Source organism: Sus scrofa, unplaced genomic scaffold (assembly GCF_000003025.6).
Source record: "Sus scrofa isolate TJ Tabasco breed Duroc unplaced genomic scaffold, Sscrofa11.1 Contig1052, whole genome shotgun sequence".
In the NCBI taxonomy this organism is placed as follows: Eukaryota; Metazoa; Chordata; class Mammalia; order Artiodactyla; family Suidae; genus Sus; species Sus scrofa.
The window spans coordinates 26,789-45,305 of NW_018084804.1; the positions used below are offsets into that span (position 1 = coordinate 26,789).

The 18,517-nt window shown below is 36.2% G+C and overlaps 1 pseudogene; it reads right to left on the bottom strand.

The window, feature by feature from the left end:
• Positions 1-7,400: 7,400 nt before the first annotated feature.
• Positions 7,401-8,343, bottom strand: LOC100522446 (annotated as a pseudogene).
• Positions 8,344-18,517: the final 10,174 nt, after the last annotated feature.

Here is an 18,517-nt window from a genome sequence, read left to right on the forward strand (position 1 = left end):
TGTAAGCATTCAATAAGAAAAAGATATAAACATTTTCCACAGTGCTTAAAAAAGAAGAAAAAGAAATATATATGCTGATTTTAGGTAATTTTCTGGGGTGCAGATAAAGGTCAATGATATGAAACCAATGCAAAACATTTTGTCAGATTATCATAGACCATAAGGCACAAATCATGTGTGGAGGATTAAAAGGGAGAAATGACATTAATTAATCTCTGTAGGATTCTGGTAAATTGAGTATTTTATTTGAGAAGGGTGTGAATTAGAATAGATTATAAACTATTAAATTATCATGGACAGAGCTTCAAGTGGAGTAGAGTTCTAGACACTGGTATTTGTTTATTATTAAATATGATTTACTTATTTTCCCATTCTTTTCATCTTCATAAGCTATTAGGAAAAAATAAACACTTCAAGAGTGAGAACACACCAGTGACTTATAATATGATGATACCACTGAGGTTGGGGTAGAACAGGGCCTAGGTTATCAAAATGCCAGAAGAAGCTGTTCATTCTCATCTAATCGAGATAAATGTTAATACATAAGATTTGAAAGAATAGATCAAATTATAAGGATATATCAAAAATAACCCTATCATTTGTATTCTAAGGTATTGCCTGGTCATTTAGAAGCTTATTAGGTTCACAGGTTGACTAGATCCCACAAGGGCAAGTTTACAAGAATTAATCATTTGTTTAAAGTGATCTTGGTTTTCCCTGATCCAAAGATAAAAGTCAGAATGTCAGTGGCATGTAGGGAAATATCTCTTGGGTTAAATATGAGTGGAAAAATGAAAGATTTGAAACTCCCCCAATTACAGAAAGGAAAGAAGGAAAAATATTGAGCTTACTTCCCCTTGTACATACTCAGATTTTGGAAATCACTTTCGTATACCTGACAAAATAAAAAGACATACAATGTTAGTAAGTATTCACAGTCAAGACCCATAATAATCATCCCCAAAAATGTGTGCATCTCCAATCTCATATCTGTTTAATGTCTCATGCTAAACTTCTACTCAAATGTGCACTTCTCCCCTAAGAGCATTTCATTTTGGAGTTGTCAATCATGTCCTTTTCACCAACACTCACTATCTTCCCAAGAGGTAAAACAAGGCTATGAGAAAAGAAAAGGAACAATATCAGATCTTTAGAAATCTGTATTTTGGTAGGTTTCTCTGACTATTCTGCTCTAGAGCTAATTCTTTTCATGACTTCCCTCACATTTTATCTGTTTCCTCTCCTGGGAAATATAAATATTTTCTTGCTTTCAACTCTAAATTTTCAGTTCCTCAAACCAATGTTGTGTCAGGGAGTCACCTTTTCATTACTAGAAGTGTGTCTTACCATAGGCTCCATTCACTCAATGTTATATAGTCGTATCTGGGGTGCAGATAAAGGTCATAACCTATCTAGGTTTGCCATCAAGCACTGGAAAAGGTGAAATGTATTCACCTGGCTGTCAAGACATATGACAAGTAAGCTGCAGTCTGGAAAACCTTGTACTAAATGGCATCATGTACTTACAAATTTGGTAATGGTCATATTGGACCCAAGGTCCAGATGCTGCACTACTGTGTAGACACTATGACCCTTAAGGCTTTTGTCTTCACAACCCTTATCATTGGGTGTCTCATTCTCTCATCTCTCATAGGTACATTGCATGTGATAACTTGACCTTAACCTTGTTTAGCATTGGTATTACTTCTTCTTAAATGTTCAATATAGTACTAGTGTAGATACATAAGCCTGTAGGTTTTTAACTAACTCAGGAGCTGGAGAAAAGAAAACCTTCAACATCTGTATTTCCTGATCATGTATTTCTCCTATGCTACCCCAAGTTAGGTGATGATGGGATGATGATGATGAATGATAGATAGATAGATAGATAGACAGACAGACATAGAGACAGCAATATATCAGATTATAGGTATAAATATCTCTCCAGCAAACAAAATTTTATTGCTAAAACGAGGGCAAGTTCCTTACTCTCTTCTGTGTAATTGCCACCTTCAGTGTCAATACCTTCACCAATACCTTGAGAAACAAGGATGTCTGTGAAGATAAAGCTTAAGAAGGTTGTGCCTATTTTGAGAATTATTTTTTAAGTCCATATAATATATATATACATATATATACATGTATATACATGTATATATATTCCCAGATCTAATATAATAAAGATGGTTCTGGTACTGACAAATCAAAAAGGCCCTTATTGGGGCAAGTAATGAGTTGCTTATCCAAGGAATATACAATAGCATAGTATTCCTAAGCTGTTTGTCCCCCATGCCTTCTTCCAAGACTCTAAATCACCCATTGATCAATAAGGCCTTCTAGTTCTGGAGATTACAATGACCTGCACGTGTTACAAACTTGCCTTTACTGTACACTAGAATTTTCCACTCTCAAGACAAATTCTTTAGTTTTCCCTGGCAGCCTGGCTCCCACCCCTGGGGTTGGGGATACAACTCCACACGTCATGTCATCTACCTGCAGCTATAGCAGCCAGCTGCAAGCAAGGAGACTAATCATTGCCCAGGATGATCCAACGACAACCCAAGGAATGGAATATTTGAATCAAACACTTCAAGAAAAGAGTTATTTTGCAGATGAGATTAAGATGGCCAAATAGAAGGACTGGAGTTCAACTTCTCTCCTAAAAACAACAAAATTAAAACCAAATGCTGAACCAGCTTCAACCAAATGGACTGGAAACTTTCAAAAAGATATCCTACTCCAGAAGACAAAAAGGAGGCCACATCAAGAAGTAGGAGGGGCGATTACATGATATAAACAACCCCACACCTCCCAGGTGGGAAGCCCACAGACTGGAAAGTAACTGTATCACAGAGACTCACCTACAGGAGTGAGAGTTCTGAGCCCCACATCAAATCCCCAGGCCTAGGGATCAGGCACTGGGAGAAAGAGCCCCTGGAGCATCTGGCATTGAAGGCCAGTGGGGCCTGTGTGCAGGAGCTCCATGGGACTGGGGGAAATGTAGACCCTGTTCTCGAAAGACTCACACAGACTTTCATGTGCACTGGGTCCCAGGGCAAAGCAAAGGCTCCATAGGAATATGGGTCAGACCTGACTGCAGTTCTTGGAGGATCTCCCGGGAAAACAGGGGGTGACTGTGGCTCATTGTGGGGAAGGATATTGGAAGCAAAGCTCATGGGAATATCCATCAGCGTGTGTTTCTCTGGAGGTGGTCATTTTGGGAAAACCTGACCCCACCCATCAGCGCTGAGAAGCCCCAGGCCAAACAACAATCCAAGTGGGATCACAGCCCACCCATCAGTAAACAGGCTGCCTAAAGAGCCCAGGCACACAGCCACGTCTAATCTCACCCAGGGACAAAGCCCTATCCAGCTGGTGCGCAGCCCTATCCACCAGTGGGCAGGCACCTATCCCTCCCATCAGGAAGTCTAGAGCAAGCCCCTGGACCAACTTCAGCCACAAGGGAGGCAGACACAGAAATAAGAGAAGTTAAAACTGTATTATCTGCAAAAAGGGCACCACACCAAAAACCTATAAAAATGAAAAGACAGACAACTGTAACTCAGATAAGGGAGAAAGAAAAAAACCTCAGAAAAAACAAATTCTTTAAACTTGTGTGAACAACACAAAAGCTACATAGAAGATAGAAATGATGTACAATAGTCAAATATTTATAGATTTATAGGAAATTATCACTTTTACTAGAATCTTTATTTTCTCATATCTGTTTTTTGTCATTCTTTTATGATAACACCAACTGTGCCACTCCCTTCAGTCAAAGAAATCACAAAGGAAATTAGAAAGTCTTTGAGGAGTTCCCGTCGTGGCGCAGTGGTTAACGAATCCAACCAGGAACCATGAGGTTGCGGGTTCCGTCCCTGCCCTTGCTCAGTGGGTTAACGATCCAGCGTTGCCGCGAGCTATGGTGTACATTGCAGACGTGGCTCAGATCCCGCGTTGCTGTGACCCTGCGTAGGCCGGTGGCTACAGTTCCGATTCGACCCCTAGCCTGGGACCCTCCATATGCCGTGGGAGCGGCCCCAAAGAAATAGCAAAAAGAAAAAAAAAAAAAAAAAAAAAAAGTCTTTGAAACAAAGTGAAAATTAAAATAGAAAATGTCAAAATATGTGAGATGCAGCTAAATCAGTGCTTAAAGAAAAATGTATAGATTTAAATGCTTATTTTAAACAAAGGGAAATGATCTAATATCAATGACAGAAGCTTTTACCTTAAAAGGCTAAAAAAGGAAGATGATGTTAAACTAAAATTTAGCAAAGGAAAGGGAATGGTAAATATAAAAGTAGATCTGTGAAATACAAAGTTATTGAAAATAAAATATGAAACTGACAAATCTCTATCTAGACTGATTCACACAAAAGTGTGGGAGATATAAACTACTAGATCAGAAATAAAATGGAGGTCAGTAGGAATCCTACAAACATTAAGAGGACAATAATGGAATATTATGAATAATAAAGTTGATGACAAAGGTGAAATCAGTAGATTCTTTGAAAGATACAAATAATCAAAACAGATTCTTAAAGAAATAGAAAAATCTTAATACTTTTATAACAATGAAAGTAATTGAAGTTTTAATCTAAAATGGTCCCACAAAAAGAACTATGGACTTATATATCCACAAGAGTATTATATTGAACATTTAAGAAGAAGTAATGCCAATGCTAAACAAACTCTTTCAGAAAATAGAGAAGGGAATATTCGCCAAGTCATGTAATAAATCCAGCATTAAGTTGGTACAGAAACTAGACACATACATCACAAGAAAAGAAAAATACTGTTTAATATTGCTCGTGATTATAGACACTAAAACTCTTACCAAAAAAAGATTAGCAAATGAAGTCCAGAATGGCCTTAAAAGAACAATATATTATATCAAGAGGTTTTTTTCCCTCAGGAGACAAGGTTATTTTAAGTTACGAAAATTAACCAATGAAATTTACTGTATTAATTGAATAAAGAAGAAAGGCTATCAGATCATCTCACAAAATGCAGAAAAAGTGTTGGACAGAATTTTCATACCCTTGCATGATAAACCTCAGAAAAGCAAGAAAAAAATGCAACTTCCTAAACCTGGTAGAGGACACAGATAACGCATAGCTAATATATTTATTAGTAAAAGACAATACTTTCCCCTTAAGATTAGGGCAAGCATTTTGGCTCCCAGTTCTTCCATTCAACATTAAGCTGGAAATCACAGCCAGTGCAACAGAGTAACATAGCAATATAAAAGAAATAACAGTTGGAGAGAGAGAAATAAAAGTCCTTATTTATGAATGACATGATCATGTACTCAGAAAATCTTTAAAAATCTATTAAAAGTCTACCAGAAATAAAATGCGTATTTAGCAGTCACAGGATACAAGGTCAATATACAAAGATCAATTGTACTTCTATGTCATTCACAATGGCATTCGAAAACATTAAATACTTAGGGATGAATTTTGCCAAATAGGTACAAAATCTGTATAATAAAAACATCAATCCTTCTGAGAGAAACTAAAAAGATGTAATTAAATAGAGATATATACTGGGTTCCTAAATCAGAAGACTCAATATCACCAAGATGTCAGCTCTTTCCAAATTGGTATACAAATTCAATGCAACCACAATCAAAATGCCAGTATGATTTTTGGAGAAACAATGCATATTTCATTAAAGTTAAAAACTTGCTCTTTGAAAGACACTATTAGAAAATAAAAGCATACCACAGACTGGAAGAAGACATTTATAAAACATTTATCTGACATAGGACTTGAGTCAAGAATATGTAAATACCACTTAGAATTCAATAAGAAAAAGACATCCATGTATAAAAATGGGTAAGTTTTTAAGACATCCATTAGATGAATCAAGTTGTTTTCAGAGCCTGGTATTAACTGCTTCAGATATTTGATCCTCTAACATTATTTAACATGATTGTTCCCAGTTTACAAGTTCTCATGAATTAGCAGTCTATAAATCACAATGTTAGAAATTGTTCCCACTATCCATATACTTCTAACTACCTTGAAAAAGTTGAGGGAGAAGAGAAGCCTATATCTGCTGTATTAATTGAGAATCTCTCATAGCTGTGATTTTTTTGGTCATTATCTACCATAGGGAATGGTAACTTTAAAAAATATGGTCCAATTTTCTGTTCTACATTAAAAAAAAAAAGCTCATGCTACACAGCAAAGACTAATGATATTTAAAAAGAAAAGCTTTAAGGTACCTTAAATTTAAACGATATCCTTGTCATTAACTCAACTAAAGGAAATTAAACTTGTTCTGTTTGTTTGGTTTTATTTCATGTAATGAGATTGCCTTCCTGCAGAAATTACCATCTGGTATTTATTTTCAAGGTTTTGGCCAAACTTCTTTTGTTTTAGATTTTTTTAAAGATACATTAATTTATTAGCATTGTGCCCATTGGAAACTAAGTCCTATACAGATACTTCATTTTCTATCTTAACACTGTCATTTCCACCACTAGAGAGTGAGTTCTATTCAGGAAAAATTCATCTATGTTACCAAGCCAACAATCTAGAAGATATTTAGCCAATGAATTGAATGAATGAATGAATGAATAAGTAGATAAATAAAGGAATGGATGAATGAATGAACCATTTAGAACAGGCAATTCTTTATAATATATATATATATAGGCCCACAGAACAAAACACTCATGTAATGTAGTATCTTGGAAAAAGTGTGTTCCAGCCAAATAATTTTTACCATTTACATAAACGTAATGGCTATTAATGACCAAAAACTCCATTAGCCGAAGTCTTTGCTGTATGCCCCTCTCTTTCTATAGTTACTAATATTTGCTCTATAAATTAGTGTATTGATTTTAAAACCCACTGCCTAATTTCTATAGACACTAAATATTGAATAGATTAAAGTGGTACACATCAAAAAGTTTATCTCTAGATAATAGTCCAGAATTAACCAATTGGTTAATTGGTTAACCAATTGGTTAATTCTTTTAATTAAAAGAACAACAAATTTGGAGCAGAACTTTTCTTCTAAACTTGCTGGGTTATAGATCAAAAATAAGTCTCAGAGTTCCCATCGTGACTCAGTGATTAACAAATCCGACTAGGAACCATGAGGTTGAGGATTTGATCCCTGGCCTTGTTCAGTGGGTTAAGGATCTGGCATCACCGTGAGCTGTGGTGTGGGTCGCAGACATGGTTTGGATCCCACGTTGCTGTGGCTCTGGTGTAGGCTGGCAACTGCAGCTCCATTTGGACCCCTAGCCTGGGAATCTCCATATGCTGCAGGTGCGGCCATAGGAAAGACAAAAAAAAAAAAAAAAAAAAAAGTCTCAAAGGACCAGAAGAACCCTCCAAGATAGATAATACTCTTCAAACAAAAGCTGCTAAACAGGTGATCCATCACATCTCCATCTCCCACCTCATTAATCTTTTAACTGCCCCCTTTATATCTTTGTTTCTCAAGGTATAGATTAGAGGGTTGAGGCTAGGTGTGACAACAGTATAAAAGAGGGCAATGAACTTTCCTTGATCTTGAGAACCTCTTGTTGGGGGCTGGAGATATATGCACATGACTGGAATGAAAAACAGGGATACAACCAGAAGATGGGCTCCACATGACCCAAAGACTTTCTGAAGTCCAGCTGTTGACTGCATCCTCAGCACAGCCTGGGCAATGGCACCATAGGAGCTGAGAATGAGAATAAGTGGTATGATCACAAAAATGGAGCTCATGACCATGAGGGTCAGCTCATTAGCACGGGTATCAACACAAGACAGTCGCAGCAGTGCTGCAACTTCACAGAAGAAATGATCCACCTGACAATGTCCACACAGGGGTACCCAGGAGGTAAATGAGGAGTGAAGTGCCGACGTGGTGAAGCCACTTACCCAAGAAGCCACAGCCAACAGATGGCAGAAACGAGGGTGCATGAGGACAGTGTAATGCAAGGGTCTACATACAGCTGCATAACGGTCATAGGACATCACCACCAGTAGCACACGCTCAGCAGTTCCCAATGCAAGAACAAAATAGAGTTGAATCATGCACCCAACATAAGAAATGTTTTTCTCTGGGCCCAAGAGGTTGACCAGCAACTGGGGGATGGAGCTGGTGGTATAGCAGAGATCCAGAAAAGACAGGTTTGAGAGGAAGAAGTACATGGGAGTGTGGAGATGGGAGTCCAAGTATGACAAGATAATGATGAACAAGTTGCTTATCAATGTCATCAAGTAGAACATCAAAATAACTACAAAGAGAATTAACTCAAGGTGAGGCCAATTAGAAAAACCCAGTAGAATAAAGTAATCTTGAGAACTTGCATTTTTTTCCTTCATCATTCATTTTTTTCCAATACCTGAGGAAAGAAGCACATAAACTGAAGGATGCCCCACTCATTGTCAAACCCCTGAAAACTGATTGGGGAAAAAATCTATGCCATTTCCAAATACTGCAATATGACAGTAGGATTTTTATGGTTTTGTTTTGAAGTTTCATTCAGACATTTGCCCTGTTGTAGATACAATCAATAACTTCTCAAGCTAATGAGTTCCTTTGTGCATCCATAAGTTAGCATTTGGATAAATGATTAAAGATATCCCATATCTTTTCATTTAAAAAAAAAACCCTTTTTTTACAAAAAGAAATCTTTATCCTCCTTTCCGTAATGTTCAGATTATTTCCAATTTTGTGATTACACAGAAAGAAATATCTCCAGTTTTAATCATCTTACATAAAGCTGAGAGAATTTACCATGAGATGAAAAACAATTCAGTAGTAACTTTAAAATGTCGATGTTGAATGAAAAAGTCAATTTCAGTTGAATATGTTTATAGAAAGGATGAAATATTCTTATTTATTTATGTTGTCAGCTTATTCTCAGACAAAAATAACATGAAAATACAAGTATAAAGACACATGCATGCACACACCAACTTATTAATATTCACAATAATGAGCTAAGATGAATCTCATTGCATGAGTATCAACACATGATAATCACAGCAGTGCTGAAACTTCACAGAAGTGGTCCACTGGACAATGTCCACACAATGGCACCCAGAAGGTAAAGGAGGAATGAAGTGCTGAGGTGGTAAAGCCACATACTCAAGTGGCCTTTATGGAAACAAAGAAACAAAAACGACTGATAGTCTTGATTAATTAACTGAGAAGTGAAATAGATTGGAGAATTCAGTGATAAAATGCTTCCAAACATAAATGAGAAGACAACTTTTTTTGGAAGACAAAAAAAAAAAGGGACAGTCAAAGAAAAGGTTTAGGAAGGAGCAAGAAAGAGAAAGTGTTTGGATCAGGAAAGAGAGGAGGAACTCTGATTGTGGTACTTGAAAGTCCATATATCACAAGGTTGTGAGATCTGGAAAATAAGGCTAAAAGGTAGTTTCCACAAAATTTCTTAGAAGAAGAGCTAAGAAATTAAATTCTAAGCCATAATTTACAATTACATCATATGTCTTTAGGTCTACGATTTGAAATGAGAGAATCTGAATAGAAAATCCACTAATTTTTAACAGACAAAGACATGGGAGTTCCCTGTTGTGGCTCAGTGGAAAAGAACCCAGCTAGTATCCATAAGGAGCAGGATTTTATCCCTGGCCCTGCTCAGTGGGTTAAGGATGTGGCATTGCTGTGAGCTGTGGTGTAGGTCACAGATGCGGCTCGGATCTGGGGTTGTTGTGGCTATGACGTAGGTCAGCAGCTGTAGCTCTGATTTGACCCCTAGCCTGGGAACTTCCACACACCATGGTGTGGCCCTAAAAAGCAAAAAAAATAAAAAATAAAAAAAATAAGGGACAATGACATGAATATCACATAAAATCCAAATACAAGGTCATCTTGTGGTGGTTCTTTTGTAAAAAAAATAATAATAATAATAAAGTTAAGAAATTCAAATGTTTACTAATAGTTTGATTTTCAGTTGCTTATTTTCTCTGTGCATTATTCATCTTTCATAGAAAAAATAAACACTTTTATTATATAGTTATTGCTGCAAGTCACAGTGATCCACCATTTAAATATTCCCAAACAGCTTTGCCCTGCCACTTCTGCTCCTCTCACATTCTCTAATTGAATAGGACAAAAGACAAATTCAACCCAAACAGATTCACCTCCAATCTTTTGAGGGACTTTTTTTACTGGCTTAAAAAAACCAGAGGTGTCTGATTGGTTGAGTTACAAGCTGGAGACCCAGGAACATTGAAGTTGGCTAAGACTGATTTAGGCAGGCATAGAGGTATCTATATACCATTTGATGTTATTGGTATTGTCAATGACTATCAGCTTTTCAAGGTATGACAGAAAAATTCTAATGGATTTTTTAAATTCTCCTAGAATAAGGATTAATACATCATAAGATATTTGAATTCAAATGCTATGGGTACTTTTTCTGATGCAGACATAGTTTTCCTCCCTTATAAAGCTGCCTTAATTTCATATTATATTAATTAAAAGAAAGTAGCAGCTTTGTGGTACTTTCATTACCTGTCTTTCAGAATTTTTCTAAAAGTAAAAAGGGATAAGAGGTAAGGGACAGAAAAAATACAGAATTCAGGAAGATAAAACTTCAAAGGTTTGTGGTTTGATTTTCTTCTTAGTGGAAAAGAGGTAAATGAAGACCCTATCAAAGGTAGACTTTATAAACCATGGAATAAAATATTTTCTTTCTTCCATTAAGTCATTACTGGGAAAGCAGATGGCTTGGCACTTTCTTCTCACCCCCATTGTTACTAATAGACATTTTTCTAAGTCTTGTCCTATTTGTTCCTTTATAGTAAACCTGGTTTAGTGCTCCATCAACTTCTTTCAATACTGACCTCCCTGTGTTTGTCCACCTTCTCTATCATTCTCTTCCTGTCTATGCCCTCATCATGTATAAACTAATATGAAGCTCTCTGGTTGTCATGTGACCTAAGAACATTAACCTAATTGCCCTCATAGTCCATCTTTGCTAATGTACATAATCTAACTATCGAAAGTAGTCTGAAAATAATTATGATTATCATTGCCACAGAAGAGAGAGCCTAGGTTTATCCAAAAGATTTCCTTTTAGCAGAACATGGGAACTCTTTAGGGCATTTAAGGTATCAGGGGATGCACCCCTTACTCCAGAGCAAATGGGGCTTTTACAGGAACAAAAAGAGTAATATGACTTTCTTTTCTTGACTGGGGCCATTGGGAGGATAAATCCCAGGGTTGCAGTTAATGCCCTTCAAGGAGCTTTCCTGGTTAAATTGGTGTCATAGTCACAAGGAAAAACTCTTCACAGAAATGCATTCAGCGTAATCATGAACTCATACTAAAATGACAATAAATTTTTCACCAACAAACAAAACACTAGCAAGTTGAATCCAACAATACATTATGTTGGATTCACATACACTATGGTCAAGTAGAATTTATCTCAGGGATGCAAGGATTTTTCAATATCTATAAATCAATCAGTGTGATATATACCATATAAACAAATTGAAAAAAAACATATGATCATCTCAATAGATGCAGAAAAACTTCTGATAAAACTCAACATCCATTTATGATTTAAAAAAAAACTCTCTATAAAAGAGGACATAGAGGGAACATACCTCAACATAATAAAGCCCATATATAACAAACCCACAGCTAAAAATCATACTTGATGATGAAAAACATGAAAGCATTTCCTCTAAGATCAGAAACCAAATAAGGATGTCCACTCTTGCCACTTTTATTCAATATAGTTTTGGAAGTTCTAGCCACAGCAATCAGAAAAGAAAAAGAAATAAGAGGAATCCAAACCATAAAGGAAGAAGTAAAGCAGTCACTATTTGCAGATGACATGATATCATGTATAGAAAATCCTAAAGATACCACAAGAAAACTACTTGAGCTCATTGATGAATTTAGCAAAGTTATAGGAAACAAAATTAATACACATAAATCCCTTACATTTCTATAAACTAACAATGAAAGAGCAGAAAGAGAAATTAAGGAAACAATCTCACTTACCATCACATCGAAAAGAATAAAATACCTAGGAACAAACCACCTAAAGAGGAAAAAGACCTGTACTTGGAAAACTACAAGACAATAATGAAAGAAACTGAAGACAAAACAAATAGATGGAAAGATATAACAGGTTCTTGGATTAGAAGAAAAAATATTATTAAAATGACCATACTACCCAAAGCAATCAAAAGATTCAATGAAATCTCTATTTGAAATATCAATGACATTTTTCACAGAACCAGAACAAATAATTTTAAAATCTGTATGGGGAGTTCCCATTGAATCTGACTAGGAACCATGAGGTTGCAGGTTCGATCCCTGGCCTCATTTAGTAGGTTAAGGATCTGGTGTTGCCGTGAGCTGTGGTGTAGGTCGCAGATGCGGCTCAGATCCCGTTTTGCTGTGGCTCTGGTGTAGGCCAGCAGCAACAGCTCCGATTAGACCCCTAGCCTGGGAACCTCCATATGCTATGAGTGTGGCCCTAAAAGGACAAAAGACTAAAAATAAATTAATTAATTTAAAAAATGATGATTAAAAAAAAATGAAATCTGTATGGAAACACGAAAGACTCTGAATAGCCAAAACACTCTTGAGAAAAAAAGAAGACAGCTGGGGGAATCATCGTCGCTGATTTCAGACTACACTACAAAGCTACAGTAATCAAAACAGTACAGTACTGGCACAAAAACAGACACATGGATCCATGAAACAGGAGACCCCAGAAATAAACCCACACACTATGGTCAATTCATCCACAACAGAGGAGACAAGAACATACAATGGAGAAAAGACAGTTTCTTCAGAAAGTGGTGCTAAGAATACTGAAGAGCTATGTGTAAAAGAAGGAAATTAGGACATTCTGAGGAGTTCCTGCCCTGGCACAGTGGGTTAAGGATCCAGTGTTGCCACAGCTGTGATATAGATGGCAGCCGTGCCCTAGCCCAGGAATTTCCACAGGCTATGTGTGTGGCAAAAAAATTCTCTAACACCATATACAAAAATAAACTCATAATGGATAAAAGACCTAAATGTAAGACCAGATACTAAAAAATTCCTAAAGGAAAACTTAGGCAGAACACTCTTTGACAAAATCACAATAATATCTTTTTGGATTCATAAAAGCAGATGAATGTGATTCAGTGTGATAGTACTAGGATGTAAGCCTTCAGGAGGTGACTAGGTCATAAGGACAGAGCTCTCAAGAATGGAAATAGTGCTCTTCTAAAAGACTCCACAGAGCTCGCTTGCCCCTTCTGCCCAGAGAGGACACAACAATAAGACTGCATCTATCAACTAGGAAAGTAGACCATCACCAGACACCAAATCTGCCAGCATCTTGATCTTGGCTTTCCCAGCTTCTAAAATTATAAGAAATAATTGTTGGGAGTTTCCCAAGTCGTGGCACAGCAGAAATGAATCCGATTAGGAACCATGAGGTTGTGGGTTCGATTCCTGGCCTCACTCAGTAGGTTAAGGATCCAGCATTGACGTGAGCTTTAGACTGCAGATGAGGCTCAGATCTGGCTTTGCTGTGGCTGTGACATAGGCCAGCAGCTGTAGCTCCAATTAGACCCCTAGCCTGGGAACCTCCATATGCCACAGGTGTGGCCCTTAAAAGACAAAAGACAAAATAATAATAATAATAATAATAATTGTTGGTTTAAGTCCCCAGTCACAATATTTTTGTTATAGCAGCCCAAAGAGACTAAGACAATACATTTTTAAAAAGCAAAATGTATAGTAAGGGCTATTAAAGAAAAAATATGAAAACATGATAGAGAAGACTGGGGTGGAGAGGATCTTAGTTTAGATTAGAAAATCAAGGAAGCTCTCATTGAATAGATGATAGCTGAGAAACAAAGTGAAAATAAAGAACACAACTTGGGACAATGTTACTGGTAAGTGGGACAGTGCAAAAACCTTTTAAATGCTTGCATTCCTAGAGAGACACAGGGGTGAAGAGAATGGAAGAAGTTTGGTCGGATAAAAGGGGCTAGGTCATGATAAGGAGTCTGAATCTTATTCTAAGTGTGTAAAGATTCTTAAAAGATTTCAAAAAAGTAAATGGAAAAAAATAAAAATTTTAAGAACACTTTTAGCTGCCAAATGGAGAATGGATTGAAAAGGAATAAAGTTAGAGGAGGGAAACAAGTTTGGAGGCCATTGGATGATGTCGGGGGTAGAGAGTGGCTCATTATTGGCAGTAGCCATAAATAAGGAGAGAAGAGGTAAACCTTGAAATAGGTAAAATTTTCAAGGTGAGGGCAAGGGAGTAATTAAGGATGGCCTTAGGTTTCTGGCCAGTAATACGTAGATATTTGTCCCATTTACTATGCTTAGGAAGAATGAAGAGAGAGCAGATTTGGCACAATGGGAATCGAGAGTTTTATTTTCGCCATGTTTAGATTCATATTTTTGCTAAACATCCAAAAATGAATGAAATTTGGCAGTTGGAACTACCAGTTTGATGCTCAATGGAGAAGACTGGAAATACAAATTTGAAAGCCATCAAAATGTAGGTAGCATTTAAAGCCTTGTAACTATATGATAGTGTCCAATGGGGCAGCATAAACAGAGAATACTAGAATCCCTGGTGAGGGCATAGGAGCCTCAGACTCTATCTTTCTAAAATTTCCAAATACTCCAGTTATTGTGAAATGCAGCCAAACAATGAGGTGCTGCTAATAATTCGCTGTAAATGTCTCCTAAAAGTAAAGGACTAAAGCAAGCAAGAAAAAAAAAAGGTAAATAAAAAGGAAATAGAAGAACACCTCTTGATTTAGTCAAAGGGTTCAAAAAGACATTATATTGTATGTCTAGGGCAAAAGCACCTGCTTCACAATCTGAATTTACCCATCCCTGGAAAAACACTGGGAAATTTTCCAAAAATTAAAGAATCTAGATGATTGCTCTGTAATGTTTCCAGAGGAGCCAACCCATGGAATATACCTATAGAATAAGGATCAAGGGACTAGGGAATCACAGTGCAGTAATGTAATTAAAGCAAATATACATACACAAAAATTTATATACATTTTTGTTTTATAATTTCTTAAACAAAAACTGAATATTTTTCACAATTGGACTTAAATTATAAAATTCAATTCCAACTTTAAAGAAATTTTTAAAAAGAAAAAAGAAAGCTATAGAAAACTAAAGGCAAATAGAAAAAATACAAGAATGAAATTGAGATCTTTAAATCAAAGTGGATATTGTCGTTTCCATATGTTTAGAATTTTGCTAGACCAAAAAATGTGTCATTGATTTATTTTAAGTTTCTTACTATCTTTATAAATAAATAAATAATATTTACACTATACGTATACAGTTCTAAAAGTATGGTTGAAAAAGGGAAAATGTTGGAGTTCCTGGTGGCTCAACGGGTTAAGGATCAGGCATTGTCACTGCTGTGGCTCTAATTACTGCTATGGCGCAGGTTCAATCCCTGGCCTGGGAACTTCCACATGCCAAGTGTGCTGCCAAAAAAAAAAAAAAGCGGGGGAGAGGTGTTTACCATATATCTTGTCAAATACCAGTATGAGCTCTACCAAAAGTGATAAAAATGATTATTTTTACAGCATACACACCGCTTGATTTGATTGAAATAGTAATAGCTAACACTTGTTTGAATGCTTACTATGTGTTAACCAGTATTATACTGTTTTATGTATATTAAATTTATTTAATCCTCATACTAACTGCTTAAAGTATGTATTATTATCCCTCTCTTATAGATAAGAAATCTGATGCTCCAAAAAGTTAAATAATTTTCCCAAGTTCACACAGCTGATAACTGAAACCACAGGATTTCAGTTCAGAAAGTCTGGCTCCATCTACTTTACACCACACTACGTTTCAAATATAGAATACAAAAATTACTACCATACTGAAGCAGATAGTTAAAATTGTTTTATGACTCAGAGATGAGACTTGCAACATTTAAACATGTACATATCATAAGGCAATCAATTTGTGCTTCTGTATTTTATCAATTATTGGAGGAATGTAATTTTAACTCAAGGGAGTCTTGTGACCATAAGCCAACTCATAAAACTCTTCTGAGTACTACTCACTCTAGAACTGGGGGGTTTAAACACTGACCTCTACGACACAAACAGAATTAGTTGTTACAGATACTGAAGTGTTTGAATTACTAATCACAGTCATCAAGACAAAGCCACATTAGGACTGTATAAAAGTATAAATCTTATGATCCTCAACTTATTATTTAGGGATTTGCAGATTGAATATCTTTCATAAAATTACTATTCAACCTCAGGCATCAGATATCTTTTTTATACGCTCCAGTAACTTTTTAAATGATACGCTCCAGCAACTTTTTTCCAAATCAATATATACTATTAATGGTAGGATTATTTTATAGAAATAACACATACTATAATTTGAGTATTGGAAATGCACACTCTAACAGAAAAGTTTATTTGTAACATATTCACTACTAGAGAAAAATGTCTAAAAGACATTTTCCTCATTCCCTATCTTATGCTTTTCTGTCAGTGAATAACTTTTGCATCTATTAAATTTCTCTTAGTGAAATATCAGAATATCTTCTAATTCTCCAGCTGTTTCATTTACAGGCTTTTTTTCTGTGGCACTCTACTGAAATCAATGGGATGTAGTCTGGATGGCTTTGAAACCTTTCTTGAGGTCTGGGTTTTGTTTTATTCTTATTTTGAATTAATGGTTGCTTTTTAATATTTCACTGGGACCAAGACTGTTTGCAAGCTGATTTAAAGTCAGAACAAGTAGTAAGAATTTCTGACACGTTTCCTCCCCTTCCTCGAAGTCACATGTTCAAGAAGGAGGAGTCCTGTCGAGGAGCTATACTTCAACACACACATCAGAAAACACCGAACTCGCAGTGGCACTGCAGGAAAAAACAGGAGAAAGCTGTAGCCCTGGAGAGCAAATGCTTCACCAGGATCTGGTTTCCACAGAGTGGGCTCCACTCTGGATCAAGAAACAGAACATCAAGGAAACGCTCTCTGGATCACAGTAACGTTAATCTTTCATATCTCTCAGAAAATAGTGCACCTGGGGTGGTAAACAACTTGTGAGACGTCAAAGAGAGAGACCTTGGACCTGTATGGCCCGGTTCTTCTGAGTTTCTTTCAGGATGCTTAGAACAAAAAAAACACTGTAAACCTCAACAGAGGAATTCTCCTTTTTATCTTTATTATGAGGGAAAGACTAATTTAGTCTCTCTTATACTGAGAGGAGGACATGAAGCCATGTCTTATTTGTGATTTCAGACATGTTCATCCAACATAAATAAAAGAGGGAAACAGATGAGATTAAATAGGAAATGTAATATTCTATTCAGGAAGACTGTGGACCTAGGAAAGATTCAGATATTTTTGCGCCAATTTTAAGTCTCATAATGTGGATGAAAAATCACTTGGAGATTTCCTATGTTGGGATTTTAATAGGCAGGAGGACATTTTCCCCTTCCTGAATTAACCTTTGGAGGCTACAAGGGTAATGGAAATAGTTAAGAAATTAACGGTGTGGCATTGGCTTTAATTTTTTTAATTTTTCGATTGTGTTTTCACATCATTTTAAACGAAGGTCTGTATTATTCAGACAATAGGCACAATTACACACACTGACCTGTCCGTCAAAATAAACAGGTATTAATTAGTTTTTCATCTCCTTGCTTGGACACTATAGAGCTCTAATGGTACATGACAGCTTGCAATACATTTCAGAGACTTATTTTTTCCTCTCTGTCCAGCTTGATCAATGGTAGAACCCAGGCTCAAATCATGATTCTCGGGAAGCTACCTATGAGGAAATCACCAAATGACTCTCTCAAAACAGCTATATTGACAGTATATTCAGTTAGTCTTCTAAATGTGTCCACGTTTGAATTATTGCCATAGTTTGAAGGAACTTCTTCATGCTATTGAGGAAATACATTGAAATGCATAACAAACAAAAAACACAGCTTTTTACACTATAGCTACAGTACAAAAGAAAGAGAGAGGCATCGGTGTGACATTTAGCTCTTATTTTTCAATCCTGTAAATAAAATCCAGTTATTTTTAATGGAAGATTTCTGTATGCTACTTTGGCTTCAGGTGTTAAAAAGTTATCCTTTTGTATTCAGAGATAGGAAACAATGAAGGTCTACTATTGATAATCTGCTCAATTGTTAAAAGTTTTGGCAGGTCCGATATGCCCATGCATATCTGTTTGTATCCCACTACTGAATCATGCTGGGCTTATTATTTATTTGAATAGAAAGTAATGTTTCAAGTTATTTTTCCCAACCTATAGAAATCCACTATGTGTTACTACATAGATTAAGCCACAATCTTTTTTTCTTTTCCATTCATCTGCCACCTACTATCATCCTATTCAGGTAACCGCAAAATAGCAGCCTAATTTTTCCATTGCAAAAAAAAATGTGCTTCTTGACAACTTAATGATTTTTCATTATTCATAGTGTGACAACTTTTCTTTTCACCAAAAATCATGCATATTCATGGGTGTA